The sequence below is a fragment of the Podarcis erhardii genome (assembly GCF_964252035.2).
Source record: "Podarcis erhardii genome assembly, chromosome: 12".
In the NCBI taxonomy this organism is placed as follows: domain Eukaryota; kingdom Metazoa; phylum Chordata; class Lepidosauria; order Squamata; family Lacertidae; genus Podarcis; species Podarcis erhardii.
The window spans coordinates 30,124,443-30,148,668 of NC_138513.1; the positions used below are offsets into that span (position 1 = coordinate 30,124,443).

The window sequence follows — 24,226 nt, forward strand, 5'->3', positions numbered from 1 at the left end:
TTTTTTTGTCCTCCTCACATTATTGATTGCTTAATATCCATATTGAAGATGTGCCTTCCACAGCTCAAAAGCCTTCTCGCTACTCTGAGACTCGTAGTGGGGCCTAATAAAGGCATTGCCCTACTGCTGATTTTGAACTATTCCCCAATGGACTGACATAGCTGCCTACGATTTGGGCGTATTTAAAGGTTGGAAGTCTATGGTAAGATGTTCCGAATCTACACATTGACTCAGAACACCACTGCTTCCATACTGGTACAATGCACACGTCAGCAATTCGATTGTCTCAGGGATGCACTCTGAGGAAGAAGTGAGGAGGAGGTTCCCCCACCCCTTGTAAAATGGCCACTTGCAAGTCATTCATTCTCAGAGAAGAAGAATTGCCTCCTCTGCCCCATATACTTTCCAATTACCGTATTTTTTGCACCATAACACTCACTTTTTTCCTCCTAAAAAGTAAGGGGAAATGTCTGTGCGTGTTATGGAGGGAATGCCTACGGGTGGCATGCCTATGGATTTTCCTCCTCTAAAAACTACGTGCGTGTTATGGTCGGGTGCGTGTTATAGAGCGAAAAATACGGTAATTTTCAGACATAAGACATAATCTTCATGGCCGTTTATTCACAATAGTATCATCTACTGAAATGTCACTTCCTCTTCCTTGCACAGAATTGAAGAGAAGCACGCAGGCAAGATCAACTTTCATGATTTTTTATCTCCTTTCCTTGCAAGCTCATTTCTTTCGGGCAACAGCAGGGAGGGAAAGGAGGAGACAGAGGTGAACGCAAGCGAACTTTTTTAAAAGGCAAAAATATTTAGCCAACCTTGCCTACTGCCAAGTAGATTACTTGCTGGAAAATACTCTAGCCAAATTCTTGGCAGGCCGCATTAACAGTGCAGTCCTATACAAACCTACGAAGACTTCAGTCCCATGAGTTCAATGGGGCTTAGTCCCACATAAGTGGCATAGGACTGCAGGCTAAATAGTCTTAATCACTTATACGGAGACATCCTTCCATGCTAATCTGAGCAGCAAGATAATGGGGACTACTTTCTCTGTGGCGTCTATCTAGAAATAATGAGCAACATCATTAAAGTAGTGCCAGTGTTTCAACACAAAGCTAGGAAACCAGACTCCTCACCCAAAACATTACCAGGACCATGTGCAGATTTTACAGGCATTCTGATTGTGTATTGGGACATCCCAGTGCAGACATACTGATAATTGGCTGAGCAGGCTGCCACCACCCATAATGGGGAGCCAAGGTTTCAGTCAGATCACTCCTGCTCTGCTCTTCCCCAGCAACAGGGAAACATACCAGAAAGGGGAGTAGCTTAGAATTACAGCCAAACCTGGAATCATGGTTTGTTTTGTCCTAACAAACCAGAATCACTAGGCTGCCTTAAATCATGATTTGTTATTGGTTTATTGATCTGCACTTTGCTAGGATAAAATGAACTATGATCCCGGGGGGTTGCTAAGCTAGCCCTTCCCTGATTTGTTTATCCCAGGGGTAGGGAACCTGAGGACTTCCTGCTGCTGGGCAACAACTCTGCTCGCTGACCACTGACCATGCTGGCTGGGGTTGATGGGAACTGGAGTTCAAGAGCATCTGCAGTGCTACAAGTTCCATGCACCTGGTTTATCCAGGAGAGAATCAAATCAGTAGCATGAAGCTTGTGCACGTTATGATTCATTAAGCTTGCCTGCCATGGCGCTGCCAGGCAAGGAATGTCCAGAGTGAGAAAGTAACTGTTGACTGTTAAAAGTACACTTACAACTTAGAAAAAGCCATGTCCATCAACCCAACATCTTTCAGCTACTCCTATCCAATGAGGCAGTTGCAGCAACAGAGACCTGTTGCAGGTGAAAACCATGCCTGTGTGTAACCTATTTCTGCTGTTCCCTCTTCAATCCTCAACTGGTCCTAGGAGACAGTGGAGCAGGAGAGTTGGGAGCAGAAGGAAGCCTTTGACTCTACACCAGCCTGACCTATCACCTCTTCTTCATGCTACAATCTTGCAGCTTCTCCTGCCTTGGACTCTCATCTCCAGACTGTTCCAGGTTCCCCCCAGGTCACCGATCCCTTCCTTCCAAGTCAGACTCCAACTCAGGGGCAAAAACAGGCTTCCATTCATCACAAGGAGGCCAAAATAAGCATTCAGAATTTTCAGCCATATTATTACACCTGTCGTCATAGGATGCCTTTGTTCGGCAGTTTGGAAATCCATAATGCCACGAACTAGTAAATAAACTAAACCTCACCTTCCTGTGCGATAGGAACTTAAAAAGTTGCAAGTAGTCTCCTCTTCAATCATCCTCACCCCCAAAAATGCCCTTCTCATCTGCTATTGACTGTGGCTCATCCAACACTGAGCACTGAAAGCCAGGTAACAAGTATGGAAATCTCTTCTCTTTCACCCCTCCACTGGTCCCTGGCAGTTGACAGGCTAGGAAAGAGAAGAACAATGGCAAGGAGGAGGGCAATGAATTAAAAGTATTGTTTTGCAAGCTTATAAATGCTGTTCAGGACAGGACATGTTTTTATCCCCAAAATCTGATACACACTATTGGCAAGCACACACCCTGCCGCAGATTTAGTGCTGCAAAATCCCTATCCATCTTTGTGCGCTTTGGAAATTTTTTGGCAAATCCCTATGACTTGCCCAGCTCCACCAAATGCTTTCTTTCAGCCAGTTGACAGTTTTCATAGCACTGCTGCCAACATTCAGGGGTGAGTAAACAGGAGTGTTCCTTTTGTTTTTAATCTTGCAGTCAAAGCAGGAAGATGGGAAAAGGGGGGGAAACATAATTTAGAGGAAGCATTGTACAAGAGACAGGGCTAAGGCATGAAGCAAGAAATTGTGGGTAGTGCGGGGGGGGGGGGGGAGGAATTAATGCGATTTAAGAAAGCACACTCCTCCCCTGAAATCTGTATTAGCTGTAATTATACCCTCTTGAGATTTTTTTTTATCCTCTTTGAGTAAGAGTCATTGCTTGCAACACTCATTTTTTCTATGTACCAGCAGGATAACATGTTAAAGATCTGTGGTCCTGTATTCTGCTGTTAACAATTTTCACTTGATGGGTGGGCAACAGGTTTGTTATTACATAAGGCTATGTATGCACCATAACATATAACGCATGTTCTCCCTTAAAAAAATAATAATCCTAGAAACTGTAGTGTGTTAAGAGTGCTAGGAATTATGCCTCTGCTAGGTGTACACTACAGTTCCCAAGATCCTTGGGGGTCTGCATGCTTTAAATGTATGTAGGTAGCCTAAAACTCAATACAGTGGTACCTCGGGTTACATACGCTTCAGTTTACAGACTCCGCTAACTCAGAAATATTACCTCAGGTTACGAAATTTGCTTCAGGATGAGAACAGAAATCGTGCAGCAGCAGTGGGGCGGCAGCAGGAGGCCCCATCAGCTAAAGTGGTGCTTCAGGTTAAGTACAGTTTCAGGTTAAGAACGGACCTCCAGAACGAATTAAGTTCTTAACCCGAGCTACCACTGTAAATTAAAAGATACTGTGCACATTTTCAGCTCTGCAGTTATCTTCTTATAGGAAGTCTGTGAATTCAGTAGGTATCTTTCCAAATCTGTGACTGCAATAATTCAAAGTTCAGTTTCTAACAGTAAATTTGGATCTTCATCCAAATCTATATCTGAGAAGTGGGACGCTGTTTCTATCATGAAGTTTTATACTGGAAATGTTTAGGTGAGGAGGAGTTGCAAGATAATGCCATCCTAAGAACCACTTTATTCTGGTCCCTTCTACATTCTAAAATGAAAGGAAGAGGAAAATGGTTATTGCTCGTTCACTGCTCTGTGATCTTACTGTAGAGAGGTCCAGGAATATCCCCAAAAAGAAAATTTCAGTTGGGTACTTTTTATTTTGTCTTTCATTTCCAACTTCTGGAAGCAATATAGCCAAAGCATTGCAAACCACAAACTCTTAACTGAAATGGGATTTTAAACTACGCTGCAAAAGCACTGGCACAACCAGCCACAGGCATGTAAAATACTTCTGTTCTCCTCCACCGCCAACTACAATTCTAGCCTTCGTTTATAGTCAGGAGTCTCAGGACAGAATGTTAAAATAGGCTCTGCCAGATTCTACACAGCACACAGGCATCACACATACTTTCCTAACAGAAAATAGATGGGTCTTTGGCATAAAAACCAGCTCCTTATCTTCAGACTTTTGAAACACGGGAAAAACTGTGGAGTACCTGTGAGTCACCCAGGGTGAAAAATGTTTTTTTTAATTAACCTTCTCAGCTTGTGCCTCACCTCAGTCTGTTTCCAGTAAGGATTGTGTTCCTGAACAGAGGTGATAGGTCCAGTACCAGCAACACAAAATGGATTGTTATTTGGGAAGGACAATGGGAAAGATCTCCTTTCACCCGAGTAACATGGCTTTTGTATTATCACACACCTTTATTTATTTATTTTTTTAAAAGGCAAAGAAGCAAAGGTCCATATGAAAAAACTCAGAAATCAGAGTTGGGCTTCATATACCATTGTATGAAAGATGCAGGATTTTGTAAACAGCCAGTCAACAGCTATAAGTGATGTTGCACAGGTGAAAGGATGCAACTCCATCTCTACCTAGTAAACAAGTCTAATTGGTATTAAAAATGGAAGAAAACATGGGAAAAGTAGGCTCACAACACAAAAACATGCCACAGAAAAGCCTAGTGAAGGGAGGAGAGATGTGTCAGACTTCCTTCCCTGTGTTCACAGAGACAGAAACAGACTTGTCTTTGTTGACTCACCAAAGTGAAGTCTATGGCTTATAGAAATACAAACCAGAAGGTCACAGCTCTTCATGTCCAGTATGAATATCACAGAGACATACTGTACATATTATCTGCCCTAGGAAAGCAGTGAAGGATATCAAAGTAAACCATTCCATATTGTGAGGAAACACCAAAGATGTAATCCAAAGGGCCCATAATTCCATATCTAGACACTATTTTCCCAGTGCAAACCAGTGAATTTTAGTAAGTTTTTTGTGTCATCCATAATGGACAGATGCTATGAATACATTCACATGGTTTGTATGAATGTATGAACTGATTAGGCACAGAAACGCACTGAAATCAAGTCCTTACTAATCTCAAGTGTATATTCAGAGTAGAAAAAAGGCGTGTATTCATTGTCACTTACATCCAACTATTTCATTTTTAGTTTGCAGACCTCCTTCCTATCTTACCATACCCAAGGCAGCTTACATCATAGGGTTCCAGAAAACAATGAAGCTAACATGTTACTTCACATCTATAGACCTGTTTTTACCTCCAGTGAAGAAGCTGCCTCACATCTTCACTGGTCTCACTAGAAACTCAGTTGAGGATTACTTCTGTTTAATTGTGGATTAAGGTGATGCTGCATACTGCGTTCACCAAATATCCACTGATGTTTCTTCTGACCATGCACACACGTATACACACACACAGATTAACAGAGACAAAGCTGGTCTCTTTTCTGGAAGGGAAGGTGACAACATTAATCCCCTTTACTTGCCACACCTACAAAAGTTGCCAGACAAGTTCTCCAGTGCTAGTTTCACAGAAACTATATGTTAGTCGAATATGGGAGCCAGTTGTTTTGATATTCCAGTTAGGAGAGGAGAAGGAAGAAAAGGTGGCTTCCTCTTCTTATGCTCCTTTAAGAATGGCTAGTGGAGAGTCCATGTACCTGGGGTCAAGAACTTAACTCGTTCTGGAGGTCCGTTCTTAACCTGAAACTGTTCTTAACCTGAGACACCACTTTAGCTAATGGGGCCTCCCACTGCCGCCGTGCCGCCGCCGCCCGGTTTCTGTTCTCATCCTGAAGCAAAGTTCTTAACCCGCAGTACTATTTCTGGGTTAGCAGAGTCTGTAACCTGAAGCGTCTGTAACCTGAGGTACCACTGTATCACCAACCACAAGGAAAATAGTTCATCCTCAAATGAGGACGCAGCACACACATTTCCTCGAGATGATGATGCAATAAAACCACGAAGAACCCTACTGTCTTACGAAGCTCGTTTATCTTAATTTTCAGGTTAAATCGCAAATTTTCCAGCTTGTGCTCTTAATCTGAATATATTTGTCTTCCATTATTCTAATAGCAAATGCAGCTGGCAAGCACCGCTGCCAGGCTTGGACAGGTAACTCACAACTTGAGCACATTTAACTTTTACGTGTTCAGGTTTATGCACTTGGCAAAAAGAAAAATTTAAAAAGAGGCAGAAAGAAGGCGGGTGTCCGGGGGTGAAATACTTTGGCAATCCCACCCACCACTGAACCCCACGTGCTTTGACTGTACGTGATTTATGCTCTATCCCTGGAGTATAACCCTAGCGTAAGTTGAGAATTGCCTGTACAGAAAACAAGGGAACTCTGAGAAAGAAGAGGGAAGTTATCAACATGCTTGGTGGAACCTCAAGGTTTGCAGAAGTACCGTATTTTTCGCCCTATAGGATGCACTTTTTCCCCTCCAAAAATGAAGGGGAAATATGTGTGCGTCCTATGGGGCGAATGCAGGCTTCAGGAAGCTATCCGCAAGCCCGGGCTCAAGGACGCCCCGTGCTTCGCGCAGGTGTCCGAAAGCCTTGCGTGCCCGGGGGGAGTTCCCGTGGGCTCGGAAGGCTTGCGGGCAGCAGCCTGCAGCCCGAAGCACAGGGCGCCCTCCGGAGGATGCCCCGTGCTTCGCGCAGGTGTCCGCAAGCCTTGTGAGCAACAGCCTGTTCTGGGAGCTGGGGTTGGGGGAAGCTCGGGCTTCCCCCGCCCCCAGCCCCGCAAGCTCCGGGAGCGATAGCGAGGTTGCGCAACCTCGCCTTCGCTCCCGGACCCCCAGCCCCGAGGCTAAAAATGAAGCCAGGACAGCGAGCAGGATCCATTCAGCTCACTGTCATGGCTTCTTTGCTCTTTGGGGCTCGGGGGGGATATATTTTTTTTCTTTATCCCCCCCCCCCCAAATAAGTGCATCCTATGGGCTGGTGCGTCCTATAGGGCGAAAAATACGGTACTTCTTTTGGGTGGGGGGAAGGTAATTCCCCCTGCAAACAGCCCAAAGAGGATTGAGCATGCCCGCGCCAAGGCTCACGCTCTAACCACTGCACCACATCAACCATGGGACAGCTTCAGTGGTTAAAGGACCTAGCCAAGTTAAGATGCCAGGGAAAAAGAGGGAAGTGCTCTCAGAGTTGGAGAAATGAAGGAACAACCTCCTTCCCCATACTTGCATTTTAACTCTATAACATACTGTACTATAAACCTATAGTTAAATTGCTATAATGAACTTGTTTCTTTTTCAACACAAGGGAATTTTAAAAGGAGGAAGTATGACTGTGGTCCATTAGTGTGTAAAGAAAAGCTTTGTTCTTGCATCTCAGTGCTTTCAAAGAGCAGTCAAGTATCAGCATTAGCCATGCACTTATAAATTATACCTGCCGCTCACTACTATATTTCTAGAAGTCAATTAGGAAAACACTTAAGAATTGTGTCTGGGTTTCCCTCCCCATACACACACATTTATTTATTTTTTAAAAAAGAAAGGAATTGATGCAATCAAGGAGTGCGCATTTTGTTTTGGGGCAAGGCAGAAGATAAGCTATTTTAAACCAAGGAGAAATATTATGACATACAAATAAGCTTCCTGGAATTGGGAAAAGATTTCACAAACCAGGCTGAGACTTAGGTGGACTTTGCTCTCCATTTCTACATGCTGTATAAGGTAGTTATTAAAAGCAGTTTGACCAATGAATTACTTAATAGGTTACCTGAAACCCATTAAAAAATTGCATAAACAAGACATTAACCTACATGGCAAGGCTTTGGAGTCTTGTTCGATATTGTCACTCTGTATGTCCTACGTTGGATAATCTGATAATCTCCAACTCCTCATAATGCCAAATGTTATTCCTCTTGTAAAGTATTCCTAATCCATAACCCAAAGCACATTTTATGATTAGCAATTTCTTCAGTAGCCATCTGTATTGATCAGCTGCTGAAATCCTCCTTTCCCCTAAGCTAAATTCATACTAACATTATACTTCATTTCAACAGATCCTTAATTAACTTTTAGTCCAGGATGACAAGGTGTCCTGTTTTACAGAGGGCACACCTCTCTCTGAAGAAGCGCTGCCTGGTTCAAGCCGGGTTAAAATGTTTTTAAAAACCCGAAGCAGCTAAGCCTTGAGATTCTCATCAGCAGTTAGCACCTGGATAGCATAGAAGCGTAGATGCAGGAATCTTTTGCCTAACGTGGGGCTCAAACCCACAACCCTGAGATTAAGAATCTCATGCTCTGCTGACTGAGCGATGCAGGCAGATCAACTTTCTGCAAACTTCCCCACTATGGTAAAGTGTATGGCATTGCTATTTAAGTCATAGTAAAGGTAAAGGTAAAGGGATCCCTGAGCATTAGGTCCAGTCGTGACCAACTCTGGGGTTGCGGCACTCATCTCGCTTTATCGGCCGAGGGAGCCGGCGTACAGCTTCTGGGTCATGTGGCCAGCATGACTAAGCCGCTTCTGGCGAACCAGAGCAGCACACGGAATCACCGTTTACCTTCCCGCCGGAGCGGTACCTATTTATCTACTTGCACTTTGACGTGCTTTCAAACTGCTAGGTTGGCAGGAGCAGGGACTGAACAACGGGAGCTCACCCCGTCACAGGGATTCGAACCACCAAAGTTTTATGTAAATCTGTGCCATCTTTTTGTTTCTGTGTAAATCACCTGTTTAGCACCTGCTCCTTTCCCTCTGGGAAGGAGGGAAGCCAGTTATGAACATATCTGAAGAAAAATATATGCCCCTAATCCTAAACCTTTTGTTCATGGCAATATTACCTGATGAAGGGATTTCATGCTGGCATCATTATTTTATAATAGAAATGAGGACCTGGAGAGTTCAGTTGGTTAGAGTATGGTGCCGATAATGCCAAGGTTGCAGTTTCGATCCCCCTGTGGAATAGCTGCATATTCCCGCATTGCAGGGGATTACACTACAGATGACCCTCAAAGTCCCTTCAATTCCAAGATTCTACAAAAGCAGCACACAATATAACTGTGGGATGTTTCCAAGCGATCTAGATGAGAAATCTGCCGCAAGCAGAAATCCACTAGTGTGAACAATGACGATTTCTCCTGATTCCAAAACCTAATTTTCAGCTGCACGCGACAAGCGTTGGTCTCTGTGCATGTTACATCTTCAAAAGGCCTGAGCCTGCTTACTTAGTACGATGAAATATAGCCTGGAGAGGAGAAATTTAATGGGAGACATAATTGCGGCCTTCAAATACCTGAAGGGCTGTGATGCAGAAGATGGAGCAGACTTCTTCTCTGCTGCTTCAGAGGGCAGGAGCAGAGCTAATGGGTGGAAATTGAAGGGAAGCAGATCCCATTAGGAGAGACTGCAGACTGCCTCAAGAGGTAATGGGCTCTCTCTACCTGGAGAGATTCATACAAGAGAGGCTGGACAACTATATGTCAAGGACACAGTAGCTGCAACACACACTACATAATTAATTAATTAATTAATTAATTAATTAATAATATTATTTATTTATTTATACCCCGCCCACCTGGTTGGGTTTCCCCAGCCATTCTGGGCAGCTTCCAATCGAATATTGAAAACACAATACAGAATTAAACATTAAAAACTTCCCTAAAAACTGCAGATCCAGCATTGAAAAGAGGATTAGGCTAAATGACCTTCAAGGTCCCTTCCAACTCTTATTATTCTAGGCTTGGTGATGGGTTTGAAAATGTCATGGTCTGAAACTGTTCTCAAAAGCGGGCCTTTTAAATGAGTCCTTAGTGTACTTCCTCTGCTTCTTAAGTAGGAGGCTGAGGCAGAAGGCCCTGGAAAAAGAACAGAAATCCACAGCTTTCGTATTTTTATACAGCCCAGTCTGCATGCAACCCATTTTGTAGCTGAAATGAGTTACTGAAATTAGTAGCACAGCACTACCTGCCATCACAAAAAGGCATTTTCCATCCTATTAGTTGCCAGTTGGGAGAATGGGTATGCGTGTGTGTGTGTGTGTGTGTGAGAGAGAGAGAGAGAGAGAGAGAGAGAGAGAGAAAACACTACTACTGTGTAACAGAAACTGCCTATGGCTGTTTTCTGTCTGTGAAGTGCTTTGCAATTCCCTTGTTTCCCCTTTGCTACCTGTCTGGTAAGTCGGACAGAGACAACCCCTTACTTAAACCCAGCCAGCTTCATGAGTCTGCAGGAATTGGAGTATGGATCCTTCACAAACAATTGGAACATTCTTATCCAGCACCTCACATTGGCCAGCCTCTCTGACACATGCAAACACATGCGTGCACATACTAACAGTAGGAGGAAAGGTAAATAAATGTGCCCAAACAAGTTCATTACCTGATGGCGAGAAGACCACAAAACAGTCCCTGTTGCCAAAATGTATCCAACAATTGTTTACAGTGCAAACCTTAGGGTCTACTCAGAATTCAGTGAGGTTTTCTCCCAGGTAACTGGGGCTCGGCTAAGCTGCTTGCTCATGCATTTGCAGGACTCTGCTAAAATCTAGCACACTGCTTCCAAGAGTGGCAACAGGTTGAACGACAAAAGGGAGAAGAAAGATGCTTATCTTAAAATTAATATCGTGTCCATTCAACAGCCAAGCGGATGGAGGACTGACCCAAAACCTCAAGAACATTATATACAAGCGTGAGCCTCCAAGATTAAGCCCAGTTTCGCAGGATGCAACCGTCCTTCCAAACCACGCCACCCAGGTAATCCTGGTTTCAGTAAATAAGGCATGTTTGCGTAGCAATCAACATTGGGTAATGCAACACAACTATATTACCAGAAGCAAGATTACATCAAGTCGCAAGAGGGAGATGCAATTTACCTTCTCTTTAAATTAATAAATAAAACATCATACTAGACATCCATACTTTCAAGCAGGTTTCGAGTTTCCAATTAAGTACCGGAACATTTCCAACAGGGAGGAGGGAGAGCAGGTGGGCGGATAGATACAGCCATTGACCATGCAGCATTGTCAATAATATCTCGCATCTGGTGAAATTGCTGCAACGCATTATATGCAGGGCTGCCTCTGAAGATGGTTCGGAAATTCCAGCTAGTGCAGAATTCGGCGGCAGTCTGATTCTGGCCCGACTGCACTGGCTGCCGATTAGTTTCTAGGCCCAGTTCAAACTTAATAAATAATAATAATAGCAAGGAGTAAGAAAACACTATGTATATAGATGTACTTGTGTACATACATATACTCAAGAAAAAACTAGATGGATAAAATTATGTCTAAATTGCACATAGGTGCCCTTAAATGTAAAGGGACCCCTGACCATTAGGTCCAGTCGTGGCCGACTCTGGGGTTGCGGCGCTCATCTTGCTTTATTGCGGCCAGCGTGACTAAGCCACTTCTGGCAAACCAGAGCAGCGCACGGAAACACAGTTTACCTTCCCACTGGAGCGGTACCTATTTATCTACTTGCACTTTGAGTGCTTTCAAACTGCTAGGTTGGCAGGAGCAGGGACCGAGCAACGGGAGCTCACCCCGTCGTGGGGATTCAAACTGCCGACCTTCTGATCGGCAAGTCCTAAGCTCTATGGTTTAACCCACAGCGCCACCCGTGTCCCAATAGGTGCCCTTGCTTCCCTGCTAAAACCATATCATCAGGCCTTTTTTCAGCTGGAACTCCCTGGAATTCCATTCCGGCACCTCTCAGGTGGGCATCAATGCCATTCTAAGAGAATGGGGGAGGTTTTCCTGGTGAGTTCCAGCACCTCTTTTTCTAGAAAAATAGCACCGCACATCATGATATACTGAGAAGCAGCTTACTTAAATCTCAGCTTAAAAAAATAAGCACTTTTAGATGTGCAAAATCCAAACTAAAAGTATACAGTAGCTGGGATTTTATCTTCCCAATTGATGCTCTCTTCTCAGAAGCATAATGCACATGAGAGAATGAAGGTATCACCGGCACTGATAATCTTGCCATCACCACCTATTTAATGTGATTCTGGAGAAGATGTCTGCTGGAAAGCTAAGTTTTTGTTTTAAAACAAGCTCTAAACTGAAATGTTTAAAACAAGGTGCCTGGCAAGACTGTCACAATATTGAGCGAAGTCAGCCGTGATGTTCAGCACAAACTAAAGCTGTGAAACACATTAATGCCTCTTAAAATTAATCAGAGTGCACACACAATGACACTCCCACAAATTTTACAACCTATAAAATACAGGCAGACACTACCAACCAATCACTTTTATATTCTCTCTCCCTCTCCCTCCATCCCTGCCACGAGATGTATATTTATACAGCAGAGAGATGGTCTTTCATCAGACAAACGGAGGAACTCACCACCTCAATAAATAAAACTGAACTGCCAGACTAATTGTAAGTGGGAATGAGCAGTCCATCAATGTTGCCTCCCCTTTAAGATGTCAACATTACTCTTCTTCAGCTGGCTACTCTTGCTCTGTGGAAAAACTAATGAAGTGGGGGGGGCAGGGCAGAATTAAATAGTTTGATAGAATTTGTCTGATACCCTTTGTAAAGGAAGATGGCTGCAAGGCAAACTTATCTGAGAGCAAGCACCAATTAACACGGCGGGACTCCTTCCAAGTGGGATGCTCGCTTTCACATAGTTTATTTTTATTACCTAAAATATTTTCATACAGTGGCCTTGGAGAATTCTTCCCTTTTCCTCTCTCCTTCTCATGCCAAAGATGTAACAGCAACACATACATATGCACACACAGGTATTTTGAAGTCCAGCTTCAGGGGCCTTCTGGTAGTTCCCTCACTGCAAAAAGTGAAGTTACAGGGAACCAGGCAGAGGGCCTTCTTGGCAGTGGCACCCTCCTTATGGAACGCCCGCACATCAGATGTCAAGGAAATAAACAATAATCTGACTTTTAGAAGACATCTGAAGGCAGCCCTGTATAGGGAAGTTTTTAAAGTTTTCATTGTGTTTTTAATATTGTTGGGAGCTGCCCAGAATGGCTGAGGCAACCCAGTCAGATGGGTAGCATATACATAATAAAATTATTATTATTATTATTATTATTAAGCAGCTTTAAAATGGTAATTGGTTAAATTTATCAACTAGGGTTCCTATCAGCTTTTAAGCAAGCATGAGCAGGCTCTTATGGTCAAAATAATTTGACTAGGACAAGACAATACTTGTTGCAAGAGAATCCTCTGGAGTGAAAACAATAAACCTGTTTTACTGAATCATAGCTGCCTCCTGAAAAGCAGGGATGCCACAAGCTAGCTTCTTTCTTGCATTTATGCATTCCTTCAGTACAGTAATCCCTCAGAAACTGGAATTCATCTTTCAAGCTTAAAAACATAAAAGCGGCCTTGCTGTAGCAGACACAAGGCCTATGAAGTCCAGCACCCTATATCTTACAGTGGTCAATGAGATGCTTCTAAGAAACCTACATGCAGGATGTGAGGACAATAATAACTCTCCCCTACTTCTGCTTCCCAGCATACCTGTATTAATAGGCACGGCATGTCTGATCTCAGAGGGGGGCATACAGCCATCCAGCAGCCAAACTGTGGTTAGGCAAGACAATTGCTTACGCCACAATTATATCTCAAGAACTTTTATAAACAGCCACATGCATATCTCCAAATTATGCCCTTTCTTCAGTTAAAGGGGCAGCTGCTGGAGCTCACAAGAAAATACAAAACCTTTAGATACTGTTCCCACCTGAAGACAGTTGCTAAAGTTATTGTGCAAACAGCTCAACCCTTGATCTCTGAAAAGTATACCATGCAAAGATCTCTAGTTGACCTCTCTCACACACAGGCAATAAAACCTTGCCAAGACTTCTTAATTCAAGGTAGATCAGGCTTCAGCCACAGTAAGAGTCTAACAAAGCAATGTGCCTGCAGGCTGACAAATTGCCTTCTTCAACTGTTTAAAAGACAAGCACCCTTTCCTATGTCAGCTTCTAAATCCACTATGCTGCTACAGCTTTGAGAATTCAAAAAGTCGCTCGATCCAGGGACAGTCCACATATATATTGGCCTATTCCTACCTCTTTTTCTTAATGGTGACACAGACCTTTTTCTTAATGGTGACACAGATACTGTAAGAATAGTCTTCACAACTTGTGAGCAGGGCAGTGGGGTGGGGTGAAGACAAGCTACAACAATTAGCTGTAACGTTGTTCACTGATCCTGCTCAGGCTGCACAGAAAAAGCATTTTGGTTCCTGAAATTCATTCTGATGGTGCAGATAAAATATCATGGATAGAATTCTACAGGATGTGTTGCTAGTGTGTGATGCACTGATCCCCAGGCACGCACCTCCAAATGGTGGAGATGTTAGGTGCAATCCTAGCACCTAGCTAATTTCGAACACTGCCAGAGACATATGGCTTTGGATCATTGGCTTACCAGAGAATGCTGGCTTTACTGTGGCAGCACAAACTGCTGTTGTATTCCAGAAATCCAAGCAGCTCCAGAAAACTGGGCTGTAATTGACAACCCATTTACTCCAGAGCAGTTCAATTAAAGTCGCTGGGATTGCACTAAACTAAGCGGCTGCAGATTGTTGCCTTAAGCATGTGCAGTTCAGGGAATATATCTATGTGATATATTCAACGGAGAGTTTTCATTCAGAAGTTTTAGCTGCATTTCGAAGTGTAGCCACAAATTGAGGAGATGACCACAAATTAAGGAAATACACACTGGCTGTTACGTTGCCTACCTCAAATGACAGATTTTCACTGCAGTTTATCTAATCACCGCTATTCCCGTGTTTAAACATATCCCATAACCAAACACCTGGCTGGCAAGATAAAGACCAAGCAGATTTTAAAAGTAACAACTGCATTAACAAGAAGCAAGCTTATAGTTTAAATATCAACTATGTGCATTATGGAGGTGCCCTTCAGCTGCCAACCTCAGCCACGCAGGAGCTGATTTTCACAGCACCATCGCACAAGGACAAAGCAAATCACATGGGGGCACATCATGGAAAAAGTGGGTCCCATGCACCCAAGACCATAACTGAAGGGCACCTGAGAAAATGTACTTATCAGCAAGCAAGTCCTGGAATCATAAGACTGAAACACCAGGCTAGTTCTAGTCAAGTTCTCTGAGCTACGACAAATACTTGTGATGTGCTAGACTGGCTATAATTCAGACTTGGAAAGAGACTTGATATGCATCACACATCTAAAGCACATGACTTCCCCCAAAGAATCCTGGGAACTGTGTTTGTTAAGGGTGCAAGAGTTAAACTACAACTCCCAGGATTACTGGAGGGAAGCCATTTTCTTTCAATGTATGATAAGTATCAAAGCAAGGGCTGGAGAACCACCTATCAAGGATGCTGAAAGAATGGGTTTTCTGCATCAGAAGGCTGCTGAGGTCTGTTCTAGGTCTATGACTGGAAACTCCTGCTCAGCCATAAAGCTCACAGGGCAAAGTCACTATCTCTCACCCTACCTTAATCCAATAGTCCTATGATTCGAGTTAATTTAAAAGGAAAGCCTTTGAGAGTCTCCCTCATACACACACGTTTTAAGATCAGGGTGAAACTGGGGATTTAGAACAGAAGTGGGGAGACTCCAAAGGCTTTTGCAAGCCTCTGCCAACTCTCCTTTTAAGTCTCTGAGTTTGGGAATTTGGAAGGGAAGAGGCTTGCATGGGAAGTCTTTGAGAGTTTCACCTACTCCCTTCTAAATTCCCAATCTCATGCTGATCTTTAATCTCCACTCATCAGCTGATGCCCAGAGATTCGATCCTGCTGCCTAGGCTGCATGATCCTGTTCCCTGCTGGGAAATGGGCAGAGCAGCAGATGCAGGATTAAACCATGTCCTCTCATCCATCCATAGATATGTCAGCTGATAGGTGGGTGAGTGTGGTTTGGTGAAAACTGCCTGGGAGGCCAAATTGAACCCCCTGGCAAGCCAAGACTGGCTCGTGGGTCAGAGGTCCCTACCCCTGGCATAACTACTTGAATGCCTACGATCCTTGGAGGAATTATAGGATTCAAATGTTTGACTGAAGCAAAATCACCATGACCCTCAGTAGAATCAGAATCTGTCTGTAGACTGAATACATAACGAAGTGTCACTCGTGCTATCTTCCATTATAGCAGCCTGAAAATGGACATTAAATATTGTGTATGTGGCGCTGTGGGTTAAAGCCTCAGTGCCTAGGACTTGCTGATCGAAAGGTCGGCGGTTCGAATCCCCGCGGCGGGGTGTGCTCCCATCGCTCGGTCCCAGCACCTGCCAACCTAGCAGTTCGAAAGCACCCTTGGGTGCAAGTAGATAAATAGGGATCGCTTATTAGCAGGAAGGTAAACGGCGTTCCGTGTGCTGCGCTGGCTCGCCAGATGCAGCTTGTCACGCTGGCCACGTGACCCGGAAGTGTCTTCGGACAGCGCTGGCTCCCGGCCTCTAGAGTGAGATGAACACACAACCCTAGAGTCTGGCAAGACTGGACCGTACGGGCAGGGGTACCTTTACCTTTACCTTTACTATGTGCGTGTACATGCATATTCTCCTTAAAAATCCATTTATAGTACAGTGGTGTCCCGCAAGATGAACGCCTCGCAAGACGAAAAACCCGCTAGACAAAAGGGTTTTCCGTTTTTGGAGGCGCTTCGCTAAACGAATTTCTCTATGGGGTTGCTTCGCAAGACGAAAAAATCTTGCGAGTTCCCGCGTTTCCCCCCCGCTTTTTTCCGCCCTTTCCCTAAGCGCTAAGCCGCTTATCAGCTCTTCCGCTGATAAGCCGCTTCTCAGCTGATCGCTAAAAGCCGCTAGACCGCTAATAGCGCTAATCCGCTAAGCTGTCAATGGGCTTGCTTCGCAAGACGAAAAAACCGCTAGACGAAGAGAATCGCGGAACGGATTAATTTCATCTTGCGAGGCACCACTGTATATGAATGCCATTCTTTTTGGACAACTGGGGTTGTTACAGTTGCTGTAAAAATCGAAATCATTTCCCATGACTCTCAGAAAGTGTGCATTCAAATTTTAAAAATACACACATTACAACTATTCTTTTTTTACAAGTATTCTTGAAGCTTCAACTGAGGCAACAAAGCATTATTTTTATAACTAAAAAGACACATACACACACACCAACAACCCTTAAGTACTTACAAATAGTATTCTAATTTCCAAGCTGTTTCACAAAAGTGTTAGTAGAATGTGCTAAGCTTTTTTTTTTTTAAGAGACAAACCTCATCCATATTTCCTGTACTTTGAGAGTAGCCGGAAACCAAGGATTTACCACAGCTGCAAAGTCCGTCCCCCCCGCCCAATCTCCTCTTCCTTGCATCCATTCATACTGAGAGTAACAGAGGTTTTTTATTGAGCATTTTCTCAACCTACACACATTGAAGCCTGCCAAGATACCACACAGCGCCACAAAGCAGAAGCTGGGGCTACGAAAGACTGTATCCAAAAAAAGGGTAATTTTTAACGGATGAAAAATGGCAATTCATACAGCACTGGGACAAGTATGGCCTGAAATTACCGTATTTTTCCATGTATAAGAGTAGGTCCCCTCCCTAAAAAATAATGTCGAAAATTAGGGGGCGTCTTATACTCTGGGCCATCTCCTCACATTTTCTTAAATCTGAATCCCCCAAAATACATGCCTTATACATGGGGGCGTCTTATTTCCAGGTCTAAGACAAGGGGTGTATTTCTCCTTCCGTGTATCAGGTGCATCTTCACTTATCTAGGACACAATTTCACAGTTAAGCAGAGTAAGATATTCACCTCAGGCAGTTGTTTGGGGTGTCAGAAAGGGCAGCGCACTGTTAGTTATTCAATTTATTATTGTCTTGCCAAAGAAGTGGGGAAGGTGCTTGTGGGATTTTCAGGCTCAGGCACCAAAACAACTTCACTGGCCTTGATGCGGCACAATTGCCAGCTGTACCGCAGGGAGCCTAATAGCTTTGGTTTGTCCTGCAAAATGGGGTCCCTGAAACCTGTGTCTGGGGGCCATGATGAGGAAGAGAAGCACCTAGCACAGCCCAATGAAGGAGATGGAGAACAGGTTGGAGAAAATGACCCAGCAGCCATAAACTTTTTAAAGAAAGTGTACAAGTGAAACCAGTAATGGAGGACAAGGTAGAAAAGACCTTGGCTGTGCAAGGTTTTTCTACCTTGAGGTAGAAATGTGTCTGAGAACTTGAGTGGAGAGCCTTGGCCAAAATCAATAAAACAGAGCTCTTGGGCCAGTTACACTGCGCTGCTGAGCTTATATAGAAAACAAAAAATAACAGAGTAAACCTGGTAATGTGGAGAATACTATAATTGGGGCGCTACTGTATTGGTTTCAGTATTAAATAGTTAAATAGTTCCAAGCGCAACTAGAAATAGATTCAAGATCGCCACAGGCTTTATGCTTTGTTAAGTCATTGCTCATGCATTAAATACAGAACTTAGTTTACAAGATCTGCTAAAATGCAGTGTAGTGTCAGCAGCAGGGCTTTTTTTTCAGCTGGAACTCAGTTCCTGCACCTCTCAGGTGGGTGCCATTGCCATTATAAGAGAACAAGGTGAGTTCCAGCACCTCTTTTTCTGGAAAAATAGCACTGACTATCAGACTCTTCATTCTGAAAAGTTGTGGGCTAGCCATGAAAAGGACACAAGCATATGTGATATAAATAATAATAATAATAATAATAATAATAATAATAATAATAATTGTACTCCTGCTCATCTGACTGGGTTGCCCCAGCCACTCTGCATGGCTCCCAGCATATACAAAAGCATAATGAAACATTAAACATTAAAAAACTTCCCTTTACAGGGCTGCCTCCAGGTGTTATACTACAACATCAAGATCCATCCAACTTGCAAGGAAAAGGCCTTGAATTAAGGAATTCAGAACCCAGTAATTTGTGATGCATAAACTGAGCTCATAGTCCTTCCACACATACACCCAGTCCCGATTATTCCAAGCTTTTTTCATTTTAGTAGTATAATTTAGGGCAGGGGAAATGCTACTCCTCCTGCTGTTAAAGCCATCAGGGACCTAAAATCCTTACCAGTCTACTACAGATCACCCAGAGATCTGCTTGTAAATCCCAATCTACCTTCTACCCACCTTGGCTATATTCACCTGTCTCTCTGTTTTAAGATGTCGCATTCCCACATGCATAGGGCTCTTCAAGGAGGATTCAGTGAGGGATACTAATTTCCCACAACTTCATATACAGTAGTTCACAATCCAGAGCATGGGTAGGCAAACTAAGGCCGGGGGCTGGATCCGGCCCAATTACCTTCTAAATCCGGCCTGCGGACGGTCGGGGAATCAGTGTGTTTTTACATGAGTAGAATGTGTCCTTTTATTTAAAATGCATCTCTGGGTTATTTGTGGGGCATAGGAATTCGTTCATTCCCCCCGAAAATATAGTCTGGCCCCCCACAAGATCTGAGGGACAGTGGACTGGCCCCCTGCTGAAAAAGTTTGCTGACCCCTGATTCATAGCATGTGTGAGCCAACTACTTACAGGAAAACCGCCAGACCCATTCTTTGTGAGCTGCAGATTTGTTTCCAAGGGCGCCAACTGCCAGGAATCCTGGCACCACTTTCTCTTGGTGCGGGGAGCAAATATTCAAAAATGATATTCAAAAATGATAGCGAGAAACAGTCTGGAACCATTGTGGGAATGGCTAATTGTAGTACATGGTTGCTACTAGCACCACTGCGGTTGGTGTCAAATTTTCAGCACTAATAAGAACATCAGAAATGTTATTTCTGCTTCTCTCTCAATGAATGAGAAAAGAAAGTGCAATTGAAAATGCTCAAAGTGTATGTGCATATATGAGAGAGAAAGAAATTCAGTGGATGGAGTACAGGGCGTTTCTCATACCACCTGTACTTCTGAGGTGGTCCAAAGGAGTGTCCTTTCGTACATTCTACAAACCTCACTGGGGATCTGCACTGTATGTCCTTCTTGGGTGCCCACACTCAGACCATTGGGTTCATCTATCTCAGTATAGTCTACTCTGACTGGCAGTGCTTCTTCAGGATTTCAGACAGCGGGCTCTGCTTGGAGATGCCTGGGACTGAGCCTGCATGCAAAGCAGATGTTCTACCACTGAGCCCTTCCTCAACTGAGGCCCAAGAGAAGACATCATGAGGCAAATCCTCCATTAGAGATTGTTGAGATCAGAAAGTGTGGGCAATCAGGGAACCTGCAGAGCGCTAGAGAAAGATGAACACACACACACACCACCCTCAGCCAGCTCAAAAGCTACACCCAAAACAAATTCATGAAGTGCCCATGAAATGAAACAGAAAAATGGAAGCCCCATTTGCAGAAGAAGAAAACTTTTGAGATACCAGAGGACCAGTTAGGGCCTAGCATTAAAATTGCTAATCCCTTGCTGACAGTTTGACACCAATGTGTTTGCATCACTGTATGCAGAGGTACAGCAGTGACAATATTGTCCTGGCCATGAGCTCAGGCTGCTTTCTCTGAACCCAATAAACAGGAAATCAGTAGCACTGTGTCTAGAAGAAACTAGATTTAATTACTCCCCTCTCTTAAGAAGTGATCAAGAAAGGAGAAATTTTCCATTGCTTGATGCATGCTTGATGCAAACCAGGGGGGGGGGGGGAGGGGGTTAAAGAGGCCACAAACTATTTCTGCAAAAGTGCAGATATTCTCAGGATCTCTGAGCTTACATTCAACAGCCACCTGGTTGTCTATTGCCATTTCCAAGGCACACAGCAAGAAGGCAAGATTTGTGGTAGTTCCCTGCTGAAGAGCCTCCCAGAAATTCAGCCTTCAACCCCCAGATGTAGTAAGCAATACATGGTGAATGCATCAATTAATCCAGAATTAGATATGTTTCAGGGCACAAAGTAAACTCTTACAATTAAACAAAACAAAACAAAAAAATGTATTAAAAATTCTCAACATTGCAGTTCCATTTCAAGCTGCTACAGACGTATTCTTGAAGGGATAAAACAAATACAGGAACATCAAATACTGCTCTCTAACAGCACCACTGAGGATTGCAATAGATTTTATGAGAGATGACTGGACTGATGTTCAGAATCTGAATCGTTTCAGAGAATGCAAGCAAACTAGGACATCTGCTCATGCCTATTCAGGCTAATGAGTTTATTTCCAGTTAACGGCTAACAGGGGAACCATGCAGCTGCACTCTACATTTCAGAAGATCTGAGCTCATTTATGCTTGCTGCACAGCATCACAAAGAAAGATAAGAAAGCAATGATTAGGCTGCATCTAAATGGCAGTTTGAACCACAGTTGGATGTGGTTTATTGCTACTACTCCTCATAAATACTACCAGTGGGCCTGGAGAGCTCATGTTACAATACCCAACATGGAAAGTGCCACCCTTATTGTGATCCTGATAGAACCAGTGTATTATTTGGGGCAGCAGGAATCAGTATGGAGAACTCCTGTGTATCTTGCAGATGGCAGGGGCATTGAACTTCCAGCTTGATACTTTGAATGCCTTTATATGGAGCGACTCTTATTTAAATCATCCAGACCAGAGCCTCTCATGCTATCATCACAGACTCCCAAATTCTGCACAGGAAACCAGCTGACCAACACCAAGCCTGCTGTGGGAGAAAATAGGTACTTTCTCGACACAGAGTGATATTACTGTATTGGTCTGAGATGCTGAGAACCACAGGAACTATACCAGTACAAAAAAAAAAACTCCTAAGAACTACGGAAATAATACAAGCCCTTTTGAAGGGCCAACTACGATCGGTGGAAAAAGTACTCAAGCTTTCAACAAATCAATCCACAGAACTCTGGCAAAATAAAAAGTAGCAGCCAGATATTGAGCAAAGACTTCTCTCAAAGATTTCTCTAATTTAGCTCAGTACTGGAAGAAACAATGCAAGTATTTCTCATGCCTCGTATAACTTCACAGACAAATTATCAAGCTCTTTTTAAAAAAAAACCTTTTGCAAACCTTTCCAGCAACCAAGTGAAAAAATTGTGCACAGAATATAAGATGCACCTGAGTTTTGCAAGGTAGCATACAGCTCCCCAAACCTAGTAAGATACCACCATTGAGTGAAGATGGAGAAAGGAAAGGGTAGGATGCCCTTGATGGATTGACCCAAAGAGTCTCCTGAACCCAGTACAGTACTGTATTCTGTCTCCCAGCAGTTAGCAGCCAGAAGATAGTAGAAGCTCACAAAATAGTGAGAGTCCTTTTATTTGCCTCACTAATCTTCCCAAACCAACTTGGCATACACCCTTCTCTTCCTCTCCTCCCCAGTGGCATATTTATGGCTAAAAGTGTCAATTCATGTAGTTATAAAACGAAGCTACATAACAGCTGAGCATTCACACAAGCCAAATTGCAGAGGAAAACCAGAGAGGGACAGAAAATAAGGAGCAGTGAATCGATGTATGCAATTGGAAAGTTGCTTACTCTCCCGCCCCTCAAAGAAAACCCAGGGGGAAACTACATCAGAACAAGTAACAAGCTTTCTGGAAACTCAGCCCTCTTCCTACCTGGGAACTGACAGCGATCGCAAGCATCAGTCGGGCTATAAAGTAAGCTCTTCCGAGCCGCGGTTGTGCCCCCACCGCAGGCAGGGCTTGGAGGGAGCGAGATCCAAGCGGCTTTTCCTCACCTCTGAGCAACCTGCCAAAGCACAGCCAGGAGTCAGAGAAGCCACTGACAGGCAGACAGCCGCGACAACGAAGCGGGCGGGACCGACAAACACAAAGATGCACCCTCTAAGCAGCTCTACCTGCCTGCTCCCTGCTACTCCCTTCGGCGGCGAGAAAGGGGCGGAGCCTCACGGCTAGACCCAGCTTGGTTCCTCCCAGGGAGGTTCCGGAGACGGCAAAGAATCGTCTCGGTTGATTGACAGCGGCGCTGACCAAGGGGAATCTCCAGACGGATCAGCGCCAAGGCGGCGTTCGCTCGCGCTTTCGCGGGCAGCCGCCGGGTGTTTCCATGATGTCAGCGAGCAATGTTTCTCGGACAGGTAGGAAGAGGAGATGCGGCGCGGGCGGGCCGGCACCAAGGAGAGCGAGTCGAGGCACCCGTCACCCTGGGGCAAGACTTTCGCGTGCGATCGCAGTTCACCCGGATGAACAGAGGCAAAGGTGCTTAACCCGAAAGGTGGGCTTAAACTGGCCAAGGCAAAGAGGCATGATTTAGAGTCGGGAGAACGCTTCCCTGTTACAGCACAGAGTCAGGATTTCAGTGCAACAAACTAATCCCGAACCAGCTTTACTGCACCTCTTCCTGAGCTTAGCGATTTACAGTTTCCATAATTACTTCGGATTTGCACCACAAAACGCATGCAATATTTCCCATTCTTTGCAGTGCGGCTCGGTCGGATGAACACACCATTCTAGAATAACCTCCGCTTCTGCAATCGCGCGTCCTGCCAAAGTGTCCCCCCACCCCCCAAAAAATGCCCATTTCGCCAGCGAGGAACGCGCAGCACCTTTAAAAGCCGTCGTTCCGTGGCCGGGGACAGCGTCCGAAGAAAGCAAAGGCATTTTAAGTTAAGGAATATTTGCAACACACGAGCCCAGCTTTGAAAACTCAGCTGGAGAAGCTTGGAGGAAGCTGCTGCAAAGAAGCCCAACCACTTCCACAACTTAGCTACAAGAACTCGCAGCCTGTACACATAATTAAAGCAGAGCCATGAAACCTTTAAGAAATAGCCCCTCGCTATCATGAAACCATCCGAGTGAGAAATCAAACTCCACAAAGATTGCAGGACAGAATGCAAAATGCAGAAAGGCTCTCAAGAGGAATACCTTGTTATTAATTTGCATATAGAAATTTAAAAGCTGGAAGCATCCCCAGGCATATTCAAACTGCCCCAGCCATAGATTTCAGAGTTGCGGACACTTGCCTCTCGAGAAGACTCCTTCCCTTCCCATTCTGTGAGTTCTCTCAATGCAGCGACAAAGGAAAGAGTCCGCCAGTCCCACCCAGATTCCGCCCAGGCGGCGGGTTTTACTGGCTGCTTTCAAGGAGGCGGGGTTTCGCCTTGCATTCTTCAAGTAATCTCATCAACGCCTTGGCACCATTCAGGATTTGGGCTGACGAGGAGCCAACTGTGGCGCTTCTCGCCCCGGAAGAACAGACAGCTCATTAGGGCGCTGCCCCGTCAACACCCAATTCTGGGCTGAGATGGGCTCCCACATTCCACTGCCGCATGCCAGGGACGCCGTTGGTTCCGATTAGAGCACTTTCTGCCCCAATC

The 24,226-nt window shown here is 44.3% G+C and overlaps 1 protein-coding gene across 5 annotated transcripts in view; it reads right to left on the reverse strand.

The window, feature by feature from the left end:
* OSBPL3 (oxysterol binding protein like 3) overlaps positions 1–24,085 on the reverse strand; it is a 95,895-nt gene extending 71,810 nt beyond the window's left edge. For 2 of the 5 annotated variants that reach the window (XM_081881990.1, XM_081881991.1), the window contains exons 1-2: positions 23,873–24,010; positions 22,506–22,638 (exon numbers count right to left, since the gene is read on the reverse strand). The gene's annotated coding sequence lies outside the window, so the exon portion shown is untranslated. Of the gene's footprint in view, positions 1–5,308; positions 5,457–22,505; positions 22,639–23,872 lie in introns of those variants that run through there. The other 3 variants (XM_081881988.1, XM_081881992.1, XM_081881989.1) reach the window with 3 other exon arrangements.
* Positions 24,086–24,226: the final 141 nt, after the last annotated feature.